This window comes from Pleurodeles waltl, chromosome 3_1, assembly GCF_031143425.1.
Source record: "Pleurodeles waltl isolate 20211129_DDA chromosome 3_1, aPleWal1.hap1.20221129, whole genome shotgun sequence".
Classification (NCBI taxonomy): Eukaryota; Metazoa; Chordata; class Amphibia; order Caudata; family Salamandridae; genus Pleurodeles; species Pleurodeles waltl.
The window spans coordinates 6810441-6816855 of NC_090440.1; positions in this window are offsets into that span (position 1 = coordinate 6810441).

The window sequence follows — 6415 nt, forward strand, 5'->3', positions numbered from 1 at the left end:
GTGTCTGTCCTCTCCGACAACGGTGTTGCCAATGCATGCACTCAATCTGTCTTCATTTCTCCTCCCCCCCCCCCATTTTCTTTGTCTTCCTGTTCATGTGTGCATTAGCATCATCAGGCGGAGGAGAAGTGGCATCGGCGCACGAGGGAGCTGCATCTCACATGGCCCCGGAGGGCCATACAACAGACTCCGAGTACACCAGTGAGACGGAGGGCGAGGGGAGCTCCACAACGGGGACCCGTGGAGACGTCAGCGACACCGACACGTCCTCGGAAGGGAGCTCCCTAGCGGTGGCGGCAACATCCGTGCCCACCGCCACAACAGGTACAGCCGCCACCCAGCGCACCAGCCCCGCCCTCCCAGCAGCCCCTCAGCCTTCGCTCCGTGCCCGCTCGCCCAGGAAGGCGGGCATCTCCTTCGCCCCAGGCACCTCAGGCCCTGCCCCAGTTACCCCTGCTGCCCTCAGTGAGGAGGTCATTGACCTCCTCAGGACACTCATTGTTGGGCAGTCTACCCTTTTGAATGCCATCCAGGGTGTAGAAAGGGAGGTGCATCGGAGCAATGCATACCTGGAGGGCATTCATTCGGGTCAGGCTGCCCATCAGCGATCGTTCAACGCTCTGGCCTCAGCACTGACGGCAGCCATTGTCCCTGTCTCCAGCCTCCCTCTTCTGACTCCCTCCACCCAGTCCCAGTCTCCTGTTCCTCTGCCTATCCCATCCACACCATCAGACCAGCCTGCACACACCTCAACACCCAAGGGCAGCTCATCCAGACATAAGCACCACAGATCACACAAGCATTCACCCAAGCAACATCCAGATGCAGACATGCCAACAGTCACTACCACCTCTGTGTCCCCCACCTCCTCATCTCCCTCCTCCCTCCCTGTGACGTCTCCACTCACACCTGCATGCACACCACCATCAGCCAGTACTTCCTTCACCAGCACACCCTCCATTACAGTCCGCACATGTGCAGTCACCACCCCCACTGCTATTTACACGTCCCCTGTGTCCTCTCCCAGTGTGTCTGTCACCCCCTCTTCCAAACCACACAAACGCAGGCAGCCACCCACCCAACAGCCATCCACCTCACGACAGCCTCCGTCACAGGCACCTGCACCCAAAGACAGCACACTTGACTCTCCTACAACCACATCCTCTTCCTCCACTCCAAAACCCACTACACCTACCCGTCCCTGACCTTCCCAAATCCTTTTCCTTTCCAACCTTGAGCTCCTTCCAATCACTGACCCACCCCCTCCATCTGATAAGAGTAAAAAAAGCACCTCAGCCACCACCAGCCCTGCATCTACTGTCACCAAAGTGCAGGGCTATTGGAGTCCACCAGATCCTAGGGCAGGAACATCGGCCAGCAGCAAGGGGACAGCCAGCCCACCCCCTGTGAAGAGAACAAAAAAAAAAAAGGCCCGGCGCGACAAGAGTGAGACGCCTGCCACCAAGGACAGTAGCCTTGCCCCGTCACCTGCCACATCATCCAAGGGAGGCAAGGGCCACAGAGCTTCAGCGAAAGAGGGCAAGGGCAGCAGGGCGGAGATGTCAGGCAGGAGGCGAGCTGCCCAGGAGTGCCCCACCAGCCCCATTCCGGGTGTGACGGACGACACCCACGGGCCCAGGACTCCATCACAGGAGGGCACCGCGACCGCAAGTTGGGATGGTGGATGAGCGGAAAGTCTTGCCCAGGTCTGGCTCCCTAGACACACAGGACATGCACCGCTGAACAGGGCCCCGCCAGGAGGAGCACCGCTGAACAGGGCCCCGCCGGGAGGAGCACCGCTGAACAGGGCCCTGCCGGGAGGAGCACCGCTGAACAGGGCCCTGCCGGGAGGAGCACCGCTGAACAGGGCCCCGCCGGGAGGAGCACCGCTGAACAGGGGCCCGCCGGGAGGAGCACTGCTGAACAGGGGCCCGCCGGGACAAGAACCGCTGGACAGGGGCCCGCCGGGAGGAGCACCGCTGAACAGGGCCCCGCCCGGAGGAGCACCGCTGAACAGGGCCCCGCCGGGACAAGAACCGCTGAACAGGGGCCCGCCGGGAGGAGCACCGCTGAACAGGGGCCCGCCGGGACAAGAACCGCTGAACAGGGGCCCGCCGGGAGGAGCACTGCTGAACAGGGGCCCGCCGGGACAAGAACCGCTCCGCTGGGGCCTTGTGTTGCTTTACTCTTCAGAATATCAGAACTATGCACTTCAGGATATTTCAAGGCACAATGTAAAGCAATCACTCTCAGACACCTTCGTAAGTAGAATAATCAAGTTTATTTAAGCGGCAATTTCTCAGTTAGCAAAACTAAACCACACTAATATATATATATATACGCCAGGAGAATAACATGAGAATAATGATGAAGATATAAGCACTCTGTGAATAACTGCAAGAGTAAGTGCATATAATACAAGCACACACAATATACTTCAATGCTCAATAGCATGAAAATGACTGCAAGAATAAGTGCATATTACGCGCGCACACACAATATACTTCAATGCTCAATAGCATGAAAATGACTGCAAGAATAAGTCCATATTACGCACGCTCACACAATACACTTAATAAATTGAAAAGCTTCACCGAAAAGAGCGTCTGCATCCCTCCGCCGTACACAAAGCCGGGGAACCCAAATCAGCTGGCACAGGGAGCCTCTTTTCGGGACAATCAGTCCTCCTGGCGTTGCGTCCAACCCAGAAGAGAGTTCCTAAACCAGTCCATCCAGGCCCCCAACCTTTATAGTATTTACTAACGCCCAGGAGTCTTTTCTAGAAAAAGACCCCCTCCTTTACAAATTGTGCAATCTGCGGTACCTTGTTCACCCTTCGAGATGTCTCCTCAGAACGGGCCAAGTTCCCAGGAGAGGGCTCCAAGGTGAAGCTTGCATTCCTCCTTGTGTACAGGCAGCTTGCATTCCTCCTTGTGTACAGGCGCATCCCCCTGTTGTTCTAACTGATAGCTCGTGGAATGTAAATAGCGCTCTTCGTATCAGGCAGATGGAGCGAAGTTGAGCAGAAAAACACCCCACCCTTCAGCTTGCCGAAGCTTGTGGAAAAACACAGAACAGTGCCTTACGCACTGAACCAGACTCGACAAAATGGAGTCGTGAACCAAAATGGAAGCGAAGGCCAATGGAAGCAGAGGCCAATGGTCCACACCCTACACCACTGTTTACCTTGCACGTAGTGCTACTACGTGCACGTAGTGCATGTAGCAATACATTTCCACCCTTGGACCATTTGGCCAACTTACAACTAAGTATATCCTATAAGCTGAAATGGCAATGTTCTTGGGCGACACTGAGATAGAAGGTTAGGCACACACTGAATACAACAACATAACAAAATTAAAATAACTGTTATGATAATGATTACACCAAAGATATAACGCAGTTGGCCTAAATTAGGCAGCCATCCAAAAGCCCAATCCCACCACCCCTTGTCAACATCCTGCTGCACCCCTTTCACTAATTTATGCAGGGCCTCTATATGGGAGTTGATTGATATGGAGTGGTCGGATAAATTGAAGCAACACAATCCTTCAAAATCACTGCAGCCATGGTTGTGTTTAAGCAGTAAATAATCAATAGCAGCGCGATTCTGCAAAGCAGCTCTTCTAATTCCCTGTACATCTAATTACAGCTCAGCTAAGGCAGCTGATGTATAGTTAATATTCTTGACTACTAAACATGCAAGTTTATTAATAACTCTGGTATTATATACTGCAAGTCCTGGCACCCCTACGATAGAACCAGCTAAACTAACATATTCTGTTTTGGAAAGCAATGAAATTTCAGAATCACAGTCCGTAGGTAATTGAATAGTGTCTCTGGTATAGCGAGAGTGTAGAGCAGTATCCATAGGAAACATGAGAAAGCCTAAGCGTGACCAGGCACAAGGCCCTCCGGTTAGATTGGCTGGAATATAGGTAAAAGAAAGGTTACCACAAGAAAAGAGCCAACCTTAAGGCAACTTAACATTTTGAATGTGGCTGGCAGCAGGCACCACATGCTGGCAAAACATCGAATTATTTACATTCAAACAGGTCAGGTCATTCCGTGAGTGGCACAACGTCCGTTGTGCAGCAGTTAAGTTTTTGTCTCTTTTCTCCAATTTGAGCTGAGCACATTTACCTATTTTCAAAGGATCACAGGTCAATGAATAGCACACATCCCCATTTGAGATGTTAAACGTGAGTAGAGATGTCATGTTCCTCCACAACCGCCTGCCCACCTCCGGGCAATGACGGCAGTACTCATAGAGTGACAGATGGGAGCGAACGTCACTCACATCCACCATTCCATCCTGGTTTGTATTGTTAAAGATTTGCAATAATACAGCAGCAGGAGTGGGCACTGCCACTAGACAAGTGGTAATCAGATCTTGAACGCTTTGCATGTTACTCATACAGAAGTGAGATATATTCAGCACTTCCCGCGCCAGATGAATCCAAACATTGTTCGGTTGATGCAGTAGCGTCGGCATCTGCGGCTGACGGTTGAATTTTTGGGCTATGAGCCCCTCCCGCTCCCCGGCGGAGTCTCCCGAACGGGCTCCATACACCACACTCATGGCACAGGCACTCCACAGGATGATCTGAAAAGAACAAAGGACAAAACACGTATTATCATTCTCGCAGATAGCATTTGTCAGTGGGAACATGTTCCCATTTGTCTTGACCAGGTCGCATAACTACCAGGACATTGTCTGGTCCAGTGGCGATGACATCAGCGGGTTGAGGAGGGTTATTTGGGGATTCAATCCACACTTTGGCCCCTGGGTTCTTGTCAGTAGATCCGAACCCTCCTTTGCCTCTCACAGTGAGAAGAGCTGGGGCACTCCCCTTCTTAACAACACCTCCATAAACCGGCATGATGACAATTTGGGCAACGCGATCACCAGGTTGCACCACTAGGTCTGTGTCACCACTGTTCAAGAGAATGACTTTTAGCTTGCCTTGGTAGTCTGCATCTATCACGCCTCCTAAAACTTGGATGCCTCTCAGGGCAAGCCCAGATCGAGGGGCGATCGGACCGTAATGCTCAGGGGGAATCTGAATTCCCACCCCAGTTTCAATCAGAGCGATGTCTCTAGGCTTCAATCGATGCATGTGTAAAGCATGCAAGTCAAGTCCTGCAGATTCTGGTGTAGCTCGATATGGGGCCAAAGCTCCTGGAGCTGTTTCCCAATACACAATGGTATTGCTCGTTGTAAACGGATTAATCTGTAAAGCAGGTGTGAGCATTCTCATGAGAGGTGTCTCGGCATTTGTAAGGGGTCGGTTGTTCAAAATTTGCAAAGCATCGTACAAATTATCCTTCCACCCCTTCAGTGTCCCATCAGACAGTTTACGCAATTGTTCTTTCAGCAACCCATTCCTTCTCTCAATCAGTCCCGCTGCTTGTGGGTAGTAAGGTATGTGAAAAATCCACTCAATATTGTGTTGTGCACAATAGTCCTGCACTAGTCTGCCCTTGAAGTGGCTGGCGTTATCACTTTGAATCTGGAGTGGCGCCCCATAGTACAGAATCAACAGATCTAGTGTTTTCAGGGTGCTCTGCTGAGTTGCGCGCTTGCAGGGAAAGGCTATGAGATAACCAGAGTAAGTGTCTACCACAGTGCAGGCATACTGACACCCTCTGCTCACTGGCATTGGTCCAATGTAATCAATCTGCCAAATCTGTCCTGGCAATTTACCTCTGCCTAGCTGGCCTCTCACCACCTGTGGGACCGGTCTGTGCTGTGCATGCTGACAAATGGGACATTCAATGATCGCTGTTTTAATCAAATCTAGGGGAAGATGCATCCCTCTAATCTCGGCCCACCTGTGAGTAGCCTTTTCTCCAAGATGTCCGCATTTCTGGTGTGCCCATTTAGCCATTCCCACCAAATCAGAATTCTGCGCCTTCACTTCAGCCTCTTGAATCTTGGCTCGATCGTCTACAAGACAATTGAACCATCGGTCTAATGAATCAGTTGGACAGTGAGCGTCCACATGATAGACAGTCACGGTGCTTTGAGGTAACATTTCCCAGATCTCCTGTGTAGGAAAGTACCATCTTGCCTGGCATATTACCCCCATTTTTCACTGTATATATGTTGTTTTAGTTGTATGTGTCACTGGGACCCTGGTAACCCAGGGCCGAAGTGCTCATAAGTGTGCCTGAATGTGTTACCTGTGTAGTGACTAACTGTCTCACTGAGGCTCTGCTAATCAGAACCTCAGTGGTTATGCTCTCTCATTTCTTTCCAAATTGTCACTAACAGGCTAGTGACCATTTTTACCAATTTACATTGGCTTACTGGAACACCCTTATAATTCCCTAGTATATGGTACTGAGGTACCCAGGGTATTGGGGTTCCAGGAGATCCCTATGGGCTGCAGCATTCCTTTTGCCACCCATA